This window comes from Rhinolophus sinicus, chromosome 5 (assembly GCF_057876585.1).
Source record: "Rhinolophus sinicus isolate RSI-liver-muscle chromosome 5, RSI-T2T, whole genome shotgun sequence".
Taxonomy (NCBI): Eukaryota; Metazoa; Chordata; class Mammalia; order Chiroptera; family Rhinolophidae; genus Rhinolophus; species Rhinolophus sinicus.
Window position 1 is genome coordinate 110,960,147 of NC_142505.1, and position 13,467 is coordinate 110,973,613.

The 13,467-nt window shown below is 56.3% G+C and overlaps 1 protein-coding gene across 3 annotated transcripts in view; it reads right to left on the bottom strand.

Annotated features, from left to right (window-relative positions):
• The window catches only part of ELFN1 (extracellular leucine rich repeat and fibronectin type III domain containing 1), a 65,923-nt gene that overhangs the window by 25,547 nt on the left and 26,909 nt on the right, over window positions 1-13,467 (bottom strand). For all 3 annotated transcript variants that reach the window (XM_088798802.1, XM_088798804.1, XM_088798803.1), the window contains exon 2: window positions 7,549-7,710. The gene's annotated coding sequence lies outside the window, so the exon portion shown is untranslated. The remainder of the gene's footprint in view (window positions 1-7,548; window positions 7,711-13,467) is intronic.

Consider the following 13,467-nt stretch of genomic DNA (forward strand, 5'->3'; position numbering starts at 1 on the left):
TTCGCTGGAGAAAGGAGTAAATACTGATGGGGCAGCTGGGGGCTGGCTCTGCCCTTGACTGAGGTCGGGAGCAGGGGAAGGAGGGCCTGGCGGGTGGCGGGCAAGGCTGGGGCTGCGACAAGTTGGTGTCCTCATGCCAGGTGTGGGGTGCTGAGACAGGACAAGGGAGAGGCCCCAAGGCCTGCACTGGACAGAGACGACTGTGCGGGAGCTAGAGAGGCCAGGCACCACCTGTGTGAAGAGGTGGCTAATGCTGGGGGGGGGGGGGGGCTTTCCGAGGACCTACATCTGAGGAAACCTGAGAAGGAAGAGCCCAGAGGTGGGAGGGACTCTGACGCCAAGAACAGAGAAAAGGTTGTTTTAAGACAGAAGGCATGATCCATGACCTGGAATCTGGTGTCTGTGGGAACCCTCAGAAACAACAGGGCGGTGTCATCACGGTTCCCAGGGGACAGATGAGTCCCAGAGGACAGCTCAGAGTGCACCACATGGACCCACCATAGCAGGCACAAGCTGGGCTACAAAGGGCTCGGGATACAACAAAGGAGGGTGGTGGGGAGGGTGGTGGGGAGGGTGGTGGGGAGGGTGGTGGGGAGGGTGGTGGGGAGGGTGGCGCAGACAGACATGTGCAGGGAGACTGCGGGCTGAGGACGGATAGGGCAGGGGTGGGGGAAGGGAGCCATTATGCACAGTGTGCACCTGGGTGGGGGAATGTCCACCCTAGAGGAGGAAGGAGTATCGGGGCTGCCTGACCCGCACCTGGCCCTGCTGGTGGACAGGGTACCCCTGGGGTGTAGAGAGGAAGGAGGGGGCCGCGTTCAGCAGCCTGACACTGTGCAGTGGTCAGGACCCCGGACAGCTCCGAGCTGGCCCTGGATGCGGGAGGCCCAGATGGGGAGACCCTACCTCTTTACTGCCTCCCAGCCTGGTCCCAGCTCTGGCTGCTTCCTATGCTCTCAGCTTCTGGGAACCTCCCACCCTCAGAACCACTGAAACCCAGGGGCAGAGAGGTGGAAGTGCTTGGGGAGGGAATGAGGGCATGGCCAACACCCTGCTGTCAGGGGGTGGCTTTGTCCCGGGGGCTCAGTGCCCCCAACCAGAAAACAGACAAGATGGCCTTGAGGTAGGGACCACACATCCTGGTTTGACAGACATCCTGGTTTTAAAACCACCTTTTTCTACTCTTAACAGTGTTCTGATTGGGACATTATACAGTCACCCTCTGCCTCGGGGGCTTCTCCTTTCAAAATGTGCTAATGATTTCCTCTTGTTTCATAACTTTTAGCAAAGGCAAGGGTGGGCTTTCTGCCCAAAGTGAGGCGCTGGGAGTGGGCCGGTCCCTCCAGCCCCATTTCCCATTCACCAGCCCGGCCAGCGGGGGGCGCCCCTGCACCTGCTTCTTCCCACAAGGTCCTGAGGCCCCAGCACGTCCCAGAAGAACTCTTGCCGGTCACCAGTTTCTGTTCTCTTCTTCCTTCACTACTTAAACTCCGAGGTTTAAGCCTGACCCACATAAAGGCTACACTTCCCACCTCCCTTGCAGCTAGGCATGGCCTAGGACCAAGCACAGCCAGCGGGAGGTGCGTGGAGCTAAAGTCACCACTGCGGAATCACTCCCTGAAAAGGAACGGGCATGCGTGCTCCTTCCCAGTTGGGACGCAGGTGTGATGGTGGGAGCTGGAGCAGTCACTTTGGTCTCAGACACAGAAGTCAGGTGATGGTGTCAAAACTGCCCTGCCCGCCCTGGCCACTGACCTCTGGGCTGTTTTGTGAACAAGAAATAAATTTCCATCTTATTTAAACTACCGTATCGTTGGAGGGCTTTAACTCAGAAGCCTGCCAATACTAACGCAGATGAGGAGCGTCTCACTCGGGAGAGGAGATCACTAGGGAGGGGCACAGGACCTGGAGATACCCTGGGGGCAGGGTGGAGGCAGAAACACGCCCCCAGCTTGCCCCTGCCAGGCCCAGCTTACTGCCTCTTTCCTACCTCCCAGCCTGGCCCCAGCTCAGGCCGCTTCCCACACTGTGCACATGCCACGTGCTGTGCAGACACCGCTGTTCCCGCCGTTTCTCACACCTGGAGAGTCCTCTTCATTGTCCCTCCAAGTCCTGCCCCTTTCCCTCCAGGAAGTGGACTCTAACCCATGTCGTCTGAGCCCTGCCTACACTCACAGTTCCAATGTGGGAGGGTCGGCGCCTGTGGGAGCCATATCCCCAGCCAGGTCAAGGCTCCTGGGGTCGGGCTCTCCAGCCCCCTGGGTCCCCCAAAGGGCAGTCACACCATGTGCACTGCCCCACCTCCACCTGTCCCTCCACAGGAGCCTCAGAGCCTCAGCCTGGAACCATGGCCTGCTGATGTGCCCATGCGAGCAGCCAGGCTGGCGACAGCACATGTACAGGGCGAGGGCCAGCTGGAGGAGCCTGGGCCGGGACAAGCAGAGAACCCCACATGGGCAGCTCGGTGCCTTCCATCTCCATGCAGAGAGCAGCACGGCTGCAAGACGCAAGCGTGAGGCATGTCTCGGGGTGCGGGCTCAGGGCAACGGGGGCAACCGCTCTCCACCCCCGTTTCCCGCAGTCACTCAGGGCCATTGTATTAGATGAGCTCAGGCCAGAGAGGGCCTGCACACAGTAGGAGCTCACTCACTCCAGCCTCGGCTGGCACGCTTTGGCAGAGAAGTGTCTCCCGAGATCTGGGCCACGTTCCCCGTCCCCCTGCCCATGAAATCGTCAGTATGAAAACAAGGGTCTCTGCTACTTTCCCTTCTGGCTCCCAGGCCTGCATGCCCGTCACCTCCCGCCGTCCCCAGCCTTGGCCTCTTCCCCACCTCCCCTCCTCTGACATCTCACCCGCACAGCTGTCACGAACCTGGCTGTGGCACCGGCCTCCCTCCCCGGGCCCTCCTGCTCCCCGAAACCCCCGACCCACTTTGGCTGCTGGATTCAGTTTGCTGGGTGGGCTGGGATGGGATGGGGAGCCCGGCTGCAGCCTCAGCTGTGAGTCACTGGGGCTGAACCAGTGGAGGGGGCAGGGAGGGCGGGCAAAGACGCTCGGGGCCGGGAAACGTGTGCAGAGATGCTTACGCACACATGCAGAGGCGGGGGAGGGGAGGCCTAGGTGCCACGCTCCCTCATTGCCTGTCAATCTCACCAGCAGCTGCCGTCACCACTGTCACACCAATGATAAACACAGAGAGGTTAAGCGACTCGCCCCTGATTGCACAGCTGGTTAGCAATGGAACCCGTATTTAAATCTGGGGCCTGTAGAGGGTCCCCTGCCCTGGTGCCAAGGAGAGGGGTCAGCAGCCAGAGCAGGAGTAAAGTCTGTGAGGGGAGAAGGTGAGAGGGATCTCAGGCTGAAAGGCAAACGAAGCATGTGGCCGGGGTGGGTGCAGTGGGGCAGGCGGCACAACCCAACACCCTGGCCTGAAGGAGAAGGGATCCCCAGGGAGCCAGAGAGAGGCCAGAGATGGGGACACCCTGAGGCCCTGCCTCCCTGCGGCTAATTAAGTCCAAGAACCTGGGGGTGGGCATTCTGCAAGGAAATGAAAAGACAAACTGAGATCTAGGAGCAGAAACCCTGGCCCCCCACCAGGCGGAGACAAACAAGCCAAGAAGGGGATATGGGGAGCACAGGCCCAGGGCCCCAAGATGAGACGACTGTGGGGAGAAGAGGGCCACTCCCCTGGGCAGGGCAGCTCCTACAGGCAGACTGGGCACTTGACTCTGGATGCCCACACGTGCCAAGGGAAGCCGGGGTTGGCAGGCAGGGGGGTGCGGACTGAGGCAGGGCCACCCCTGAGAGGGTCCATTGTGGGCAGCAGGAGGAGGGCATGGGGGAGGGGAGGGGCAGGCCCAGGCCCCTGGGGGATGCACTGGGAGGGGCCATGGCTCATCTCGCATGTGCCAGCATGTGACCTCAGGAGCACCAAGGCAGAGTCTGCTGCCTCTAAAAGAGTAGGCACCAAGTAAATGTGTCACAAATAGATGAACTATTCGGTGAGGCAGTCGTGGACCTTAGTGGGCAAGGGGACAGGCTCAGGTGCCCACTGTGGAGACTTAGCCAGCACACTCCTTTCCCTTCACCACGCCCCTTTTCCTGCCAAGATGCAGATACAACAGCTGGAGGTGCAGCAGCCATCTTCAGGCCATGAGGACACTGTAAGAATGACACAGGAGGGAGGTACACGGAACGTCCTCAGGCTGTGCACCACCCCCCTCTTCACATGAGAAAAATGAATCCCGAGGTGGGGTTGAACCACACGATGCTCAGGTTTCTGTCTTGTGCAGCCAACTTCAATCCCTAGGTGACACAGCATAAAATAATGCTGAATGATTTTATTAGAAAGTTACTCTCAATTTAATTCTTTTCAGTGCTTCTGATTACATCAAAAAGAAAGTCTCGGATGGGGCTGGTAAGTCTTGAACACCCCTGTACACTTGCTGTTCTCCCTTTTTAATAAAGCGACAGCAAGCCTTGGGCTCCAAGCCTCCCCTGGGCTGTGGCATCCAACTAGAATTTAATAACATTGTTTTGTTTCCACTGAATTTATTTTTATGATTATGAATTCTATTTATGGCAAAGGAGGGTTGTTTTCCATTTGTAGTAGTGCTATAAAACTTCCCTTTTAAATAAACGTATTTAAGTTTTTAAAATGTGAATTTACTTAGAGAAAAATGGTAAGGACACAGTCAGAGGGACTGCAGGGGCACGTGGGCGGCTACTGCCCAGCCTGCATTCCGCTCTCTGCCCCTGGGCACAGGGAGGGAGGCAGGCAGGGCAAGGCCAGCCTGGGGGCTGAGTCTTCGTTGTCTGTCTGTCCATCCTGGAGCAAGGGGTGGATGGCTGGCCCCCTGGCACTGGGAACCTCTAGAAGGTGAGACCTCAGAGTGGCAGGCTAGGCGACCAGGAATGAGCCGTGCGCTGTCCTGGTAACCAAGCCACTAACTCAAAGTCCCAGGCTCCTTCCAGCCGCCAGTGTGAGGCCCAACTTCAAAAGCGGGCCTCCGGGAGCCGGCCTGACCTTTTCCTAATTAGCTCAGGCTGTTGGCTCCACAGCCGCCAGCTGATCTCTGGACAGCAGCTCTAACTGCAGCCACTGCCGCCTGTCACCGTCAGGCAGATAAATAACTCTGCTCCTTGGAGAGGTGGGGGAGCAGAGCCGGGGTGTGCTGGGGAAGGAGACGGTGGTGTGACAGTGCGCTGGGTAGCCTTGGGCGAGTCACCAGTATGTCACACCAGCTCTGCTGGGGAAAGCATCACCCCATTTCTCAGAGAAGGAAACTGAGGTCCAGGGAGAAGAGGGGTCTTACAGAGGGGACGTGGGCTCTAGCTCTGCCAGCTCCCAGACCCCTCTCTCCCCACAGGCCCAGGGAGGCTCGCTGGGGCTCTGTCCCTGGTGCTCAACACAGTGCCAGCCAAAGGCTGGGCCACTGCAGCGGGTCACCTGGGGTCAGCAGAACACACAGAAGTTTCCCCTGGACTCTTAGGCATTGTTTCAAGAGAAGCACCTTCTAGGGACGAGGCCCTAGGACCAGGAAATGGAGGAGGAGGGAGGCAGGAATAGAATTGGGAAAGTTCAAGTCACTGAATGACAAATGCTCTGTCTGAAAGGGATCTTGGAAACTGTGCCCAGCCCACAAGTTCCTGAAGAAGACCTAGAGTGACGTGCACACTGCTCCACGAGAGCCGCAGGAGCCAAGGGCCATCTGTTTTGCCACCTGCCTTCCTAGGTAGGCCAGGCTGCGAAACATGCCATCCATTCATTTAACAAACATCCATTCAGTGTGTACCCCGCGCCAGGCTGATGGAGCGAGCACACAGCCTCAGCGGAGTGACAGGGAGACCAAGCGGCACGGCCCGGGGCTGAGGCCAGAGGGCCTCCAGCAGGCTGCGGGGTCCCCAGGTGGGCCTGCACTTGACTAAGGCTGGGACGGACGGGACCTCTGGAAGGAAGGAAAGAGTAACAGTTATCTAACATGATGAACCAGAGACGGGTATCTCCCGGGCACCCATTGCATGCTTACTGAGCACCTACTGTCCACCAGGAAATTCACTCACCCCCTGTGTATGCTTACCTTATGGGAGAGGTCATTATCTCCATTTACAGATAAGAAATGACTTGTCCAGAGTTCCACAGCCAAAAATCAGCAGAGTGGGGTCTGTCTCACACCAAGGTCACTGCCCAGGTCCCCCTAGACTTTCTTGATGATGTCAGCTGAAGGGACAGGGGCCGTGGTGTGGAATGAACTATGTGTCCTTACCATCCTCCCTCTTTCTAGACCAAGAGCACCTCAAGGGTTGGGGTTCCCAGCACCCTGCACCAAGGCCTGGAAAATGGCAGGCCCGCACAGACGTCTGAAGGGCACGTGCAGGAGCAGTGACCAGGCAGCTTCACGTGCCCCAGCCTGGCCCTGCCCAGCTTTCGACCACCTCCCACCCCAGCCCTGCCCACTGGTTCCTTCTACCCCACCGTGCTCTGGTCCTCATGATGCCCTCGCCTCAAGCCCAGAAGCCCTGCTGCTTTGTCTTCTCACGGCACCTCCTCAGGCCCCCCTTCCAGAGCCACCTCCTACAAGCGTCACTCTAAAGCCACCGACACATCTGAGAGCCATCTGACCACAAGCAGGCATGCCTTCACAGTCCTGGAAGGGGTCTGTCCCACATAAAGTCCCAGTCCACTAGAATTGGCAGAGCCTAAGTATCACAGTCACTTGAAATAAACTCAATCTATAGAATCCTTTAACGCCAGCTGGCAGCAGGCAAGCTGTGAACCCCAAGCCTAAAAGCCACTCTTCACTGCACTGTCATTTACCAACAGCACCTCCTGCTGTCCGAGGGAGGTATTACAACACAGCTCCATCACACAAGGAATTCCTAGAGAGCAGCACCTGCACCAGCCAGGTTTGCAAACTGCCGAGTCTGTGACACACGAGGTGCCTCAGGCCTTGAGCCATCAGAGGACAGGTGACAGAAGAGGGCACAGTGATGATCTAAAAGCGTCAACAGGAAATAGCTCGTCCAGCTGCTTTTCAGCTGCAGGTGAGACTCCAGCAGACAGCACAGCTGGGTCACCAGGACAGTGGAGTGCCGTCAGAATGGCCACCTCAACCCCCTACCTCGTTCACTTAGGAATTCAATGCAGCATTTTAGACGGTTTTTCAGGGAAGAACCTGTGTTCAGATACATGTGAGTCAATGCTAACGTGTTCCGTGTTGTACACGTGGTGGTTTTACACTCACATACATTCCTACGTGGTGGGAGCAAAACCCATGACACCCCACAGAGCACCCAACTCATGAGGGAGGACACTGCACAGGCCACCACCCACTCAGACCATCCCAGGGCCCCCAAACCCTCTCGCCGTACCCTGAAGCAGTCTGTTCACTCCATTGGATGGGCAACTGCTCTGAACAAAGGTCGGTCCCTAAGGGACCTGTTGTGCAGGACAGCCGGCTCTGACCCCACACCTTCCAGGCCTGTCCCATGACCCCAGCACACCTGCCCCCCTTGCTGAGTGTCTGATGAGCAAGAGCATCCCTTACCTTTGGGTCAGGGCCTGCTGATGACCTGGCACATCCGAGAAGAACAGGCTGGCAGCTTCCTCCTCTCAGGGATCATAGACGTCTTCTCCTCATTTCTGGATACAGAGGAAGAGCAAGGATACAGCCGAAGCGTGGGGCAAATGGTCACCAAGGCAGCGTCCACTGCAGCAAGACACAGAGGGAGGAGGGAGGTGAGAAGGGGATGAGCAACGCTGCCGGCAGCCATGTCAGCTTTGGAAGGTCTGCAGGATGCAGTGCTGTGCACACGGACTGCATGGAAGTTAGACGTCCAGCAACGAAACGTGCAAACCGATGTCCCCATAGTCAAGGAGGCACACGGTGGAGGTGACACAGGCCGACAGACACAGGCTGCAGAGTGCAGGCTGGCTGTGGCCGCGCTGCTGGGGTGGAAGCCCAGAAGCCCAGGGACCAGCAGGTCAGCGGGAACATTCGAGGCACAGTGCGCCCACATCCCTCTGAGCCCCCTGACCTACGTGAGAGGGAGGTGGACAAACAACTGAGGCCGAGACTCTGGGTGGGCAGGTCCGACAGGGCTCTCTGGGGGGCACCCCCCTCCGTCCCGGGGCACCAGAGTCCAGACCAGGCCAGCGACGACGTGAGCCTGTGGTCTTGCAAGTCCGGTCTCCATCTGCCCACAAGGTCCGATCATTCATTCATTCATTCACTCACTCACTGGCTCAACCCCAACAGGCACTGAGTGTGGTGTTGGTGCTGAGGACTATCTAGGCATCACCTCCTTTCACACTCCCTCTTCATTCACTTGCCCCCCATTTTGTAGACAGGAAACAGGCTGAAGGGAGACCTCTTCCCAGGGGCACAGAGCTGAGACATAGGACGGAGCCATGTTTGGACAAAGCCTGGAGCCGTGATGCCACCACGCTCTGCATGCGTGACTGCAGGCACATAATTTAAAACTCAAGGTGGCACGGCCAGATGGGGGAAGGAGGAAGGGGTGCCCAGAGGTGATGGCATTTGGGGACAAGAGGGATTCTGGGAGCAAGGTTGGGGGGCTCTGGTTCACCTTGAGCCCCTGTAGCCAGGCAGGACCCTCCGGAGCCTGGGCAGGAGCAGGGCAGGGCACCACCTGCACCGCACATCCACTCGCCCCGGGTTCCTGGGCTGGGAGCAGGAATTGAAAGGCGAGAAGGAACCTGTCTAGCGAGGAAGAGTGTATGAGAGTGTGTGTGTGTGTGTGTGTGTGTGTGTGTGTGTGTGTGAATGTATGTGTGTGTGTGTGTGTGAATGTGTGTGTGCCCATGCACACAAATACATGAGTGAGTGGCATGTAATTACCTAAAATTGTTGGTTAGAAGCGGATGTAAATAACCAAAAAATATGTGGGGAAGGGGGGAATGCTCATCAATTAAAGCTAATTACTTAACAGCTAATTGAAATAATGATGGTCTGTATTTGAATATGCTAATGAGGCTGAACCTGTCTTGGAAAAGGTAATTAGAATGAAAATGGAGGGATCATGGGGAGCTCCAAGCTCCCCACCAGCCTGGCCTGGGGGGAGGCCTCCAGGCCGAGCTGCAGCCCAGGGACCAGGTGCCATCGTCCCTCCTATGTCCAGGCCGTTGCCCACATGTGCGCTTGCTGGAGGGCCCTCTTCCTGCTGTCGGCCCAGCAACGCCTGCTCTCGTCTCCCGGGTCCTGGTCCCCCTGACAACCCCAGCTCCTCTCAGGCTCTCCAGCCAAGCTGTCCAGAGGCAGAACGAATGAGGAGGCCCCGTGCCCCCATGCGTATGAGCAGAAGCCAGGCCACCCCACAGGTATCTCAGCGGTCCCTCTCGGTCTGCCAGTGAGTTCAGTGTCCTCACCTCACATGCTGGTCACCTGCCCAGGGCTTTCCACTCTCTCAGCATAACTTGCAGACCCACAGATTACACGTGCATGCACACACATGTGCACACACTCACGGCTCTCCACAGGCACATGTGGGCAGGGGTACCCTACATGCCCACTCTAGCCCCACTGAACTTCAGCCCAGCCCCACCCCCCAGGTCCTGCCCAGCAGCTGCCAGTGCACGGCCCAAGGGGCTAACCACAAAGGGGCCCCAGGCCAGAGACAGCCCTGGGGCCCACTCTCACCCTCTTTCCCCAGCTGGCAGATCTAAAGCATCACTCAGGGGCCGCCCTGGTGGGAGCCACCAGCTCCCCAGATTGTCTGTGGGCCTGGGGGGTGGGGTGGGTGGAGTGGCAGGGCCTGGCGCGGCTGCACGCCTACAGGAATCAAGGTGATCACACCATTTGAGGGTGGCACTGACACTACTACTGGAAACCCGCAGGTCTGCACAGCCATGCCCACGACGGATTTGCAGAACCACGACAGGTGGAATCCGCTGAAGCTGGTGACCTGAAATCAAGGGGTGTGTCCCTGGGGCGGCACATGAAGACGGAGCAGCTTGGGGTGGGGCTGGGGGGAGGTCACTGGAAAGGGAGCCGGCCTGCCTGCCCACGCGGCAGGGGGATGGGGGCGGGCGAACCAGGTGGCAGATGCTGGCATCTGAGAAACACGCTTACTGCGTGACCTCCACAAGCCCTGGAATGCTGCACCTCAGTTTCCCCCCTGTTGAAAAGAGACAATAGTGGCCACCTCTCACCAGGTCACAGCCCAGGCATGCCCGAACCCATAGGCCAGGGAGCCCCAAAAGCCTCAGAGACCACCTGGGCTGGAGGGGTCAAAGGTGACAAAACACCCTGGAAAGTGTAGCTGCATAGTGATGTTCGGGGCTTCACCTGGGCCCCAAAGATCATTTGGGGCCTCTAAGTGTCCATTTCACAGATGAGAATGCACCTGTGCCAGAATGCCACAGGAGGGAGACTGAAGCCCAAGTCCATTAATTGAATTGTTGTGGGACCAAATAGCACTGAGGCCCAGACACAGGACAGCTCCAGAGGCTGGTGGATCCCATGACACAGACAGGTAAACTGAGGCCCTGAGAGGCCAAGTGACGGGTCCCAGATCACATGTTAGGGTGGGGGAGGGTGTGAGGCCTCCGTTTTCTGGCACTGTGTGCAGCTGGGCAAGGGCTCTGCCCCCACTATGCGGTGCCCCTCACGCGGTGGAGGCCGCAGCTGTCAGGGAGCAAAGCCGAGCGGGCTCCCCTGGTGTCCGCAGGGGGAAGGGCACCCCAAATCCTCCTCCTCCTTCTAGGATGGGAGCGCTCCTCCACTTGAAATCGGGGTAAGAGGGGTGGAAAATGAGAGTGCCCAAACTTGACATTTGCATTTCAAACACTTATATCAGCAAAACAAATAACAGTAATTATACCATTTGCATATTTTGTGCAATGATTGTTTAGCAAGAAGGGGGAGGGGCTCCTGCTGAAGCCAGCAGCCCGGCCTCCCCGCAGCTGCATCCGCTGTGCAGCCCCACCCACCAGAGTCTCCATCCAGCCTGCCTACTGAGGCCAGGGACAGAGGGGTGCCCCAGGGACAGAGGGGTGCCCCAGAGAGCAGGAAGACACTGCCCTCTGTCTGGACAACCTCTCCCACTATGTGGGCCTGGACTGACAGAAGCCACGCACCCCATCTGTGAAATGGGTTGCTGCTGGCTGCTCTGGGGCGCTGCAGGTGTGCCCCCATTACCTGTCACCTCAGGCTATGCCCCTTCTCCTCCAGGTTCTGTCCTTCAACCACTCCAAGCCCTTTCTAACTCATCCCCCCCCCAGCACGTGGCCACCTCAGGACTTTGCACCTGATCACACTCCCACCTGGAAGCCTTTCTCCCAGGTCTACCCACGGCTGCTCCTTCTCGTCGGTCACAGCCCAGTTCCAATGTCACTTCCCAACCACCCTGATGGGACAAGCAGGGCTGCCCTCTCTGGGGCCAAGAACTCTGCTAGGCTCCACGTGGCCTCACTGCAGGGCCTAGCCCACTGCCTGGAACACAGCCCCCAGGCCCACCTCTCCCCAGGCGCTGCAGTAGGTGCAGCCTTCCTGGGCGCAGGGGTTCCCCACCTGGTTCTGAGCCAAGCCAATGCGTGCAAGGTCTGTGAGTGCATGACTCATGTCTGTTTCTGTGTGTAAAGTGTGTGTATATGTGCATGTATTTATGTGTGCATATGGATGTGTGTGCAAGTGTTTGTACTGAGTGTATATATGTGTGTGTACAAATATTTATGTGTGTATATGTGTGTGCATGTGTATGCACGTGTATTTCAGTGTATGTGTATGTATTTATGTGTGCACGTGTATTTGAGTGTGTATGTGATGTGTATGTGTGCACATGTTTGTATATGAGTGTGCGTATGTATGTGTGTATACATGTGTGTGCGTGTGTGTGTACTATGAATTCTGGGTCAGGAAGCAGCTGCCGGGCTCTGCATGCCCACCCCCCACAGCTCAGTCTCAGGGTGAGGTGGGGACGGGGCTTGCCCCCACCCCCATCAGGAGCTGGGAGAGGGTGGTGGCCCTGCACAGCATCCCATGGCCCCCCTACCCCCTCCCTATTCTCTCCCCTCCCCCCTCCCCATCACAGCTGGGCTGGGCCCCCCCAGAGGCAACACAGGAAACCCCCTCCCCTGGGGAGGCTACCCCTTCTCCTGAACAAGGATCATAACAGCAAAGCCATCACTGTAGTACCGTGTGGTTGGCAGACTCACTAAATGCCACGTGCATTTTCCCAGAGCCCCACGAGGTTGGAACTACATTATTACTATGTCTGGGTTCCAGACGGAGAAACTGAGGCTCTCTTGCCCAAGGTCACAAACATGAGCCAGGATTTGTTTGTGCTTTTTTTAGGGCAAAAGCCCCCAAAGCACTGACCCCTGGTGACAGAACTCAGGACAGGTGTCATTAGCCCCATTTCACAGATGAGAAAACTGAGGCCCAAACACATGACGAGACCTGCCCAAGGTTACCCAGGATATTGCTAAGTTGGGCTAACAGATCTTTGCTTTTGATTTAAAGTCAGGCAGAGGCAGCGAAGGGGACTGTCCTGATGGTAGTTACAGCTCCACAGCTCCCGCGCTGGCTGCAGGCAGCCACCTCCCTCCTCCCCTAATCGCTTCCCACTGGCCTAGGCTGGAGGCGAGGCAGAGCCCCGAGATTCTGAAGTGCAGGTAAGGCCCCTTTCCCTGGTAAATTCTGAGCAGTAATTAACTCCTTTCTTCACACCCCACAGCCCCACAAATTCCAGAGGCAGCAAACAGTTAAATATGAAATATTAAGCAATAAAAAGAGCAAGATGAAAACAGAATTCAATATTTATCAGTCCTCAGGAGGGAGACAGGCTTTCCGAGCTCCAGAGGAATAGAATAAATTGTAAAAGAAACAAGAGGCAGACTTGACCATATAAAAATAAGGAAAAGGACCATAAAAAATAACAAAAAGTAAAAGATATACAACATACAGTGGGAAATAGTCATGGCAATTGTAACAGAGAAATGATAACTATCTTCATTATGTAACAAACTCATTCAAATTGATGAGGGAAACACCAACAACGTATAAACAAATGAGTAGAAGAACAGACACAAACAAAATACAAGTGGTTAAAAATATATGGAACAATGTTCAACCTCTTGCATAATCAGGGAAATGCACATTTAAAAAAATACATTTAGGCTCATCAAATAAACCATGACCTAGCAAAAACAACCAAAAAATAAAACCTTTAAAAATAGATAATACCCAGTGCTGGTAAGGTTATGGTAAAACTGGCAAAATTCTTTTGGAAAGTCATTTGGAAAGAAATACAGATCAAAATTCCTCAAATGTGCATGGCTTACAGCAGACAACATACTTAGTGGTAAAACCAAAACTTTTCCTTTGAGATCAAGACCAACACAAGGGTTCCTGCTACCACCACTTCTTTTCAATACTCAGCCAGTGCAGTAAGGCAAGAAAAAGAAATAAAAATGATACAATTCAGAAAGGAAGAAACAAAACTCT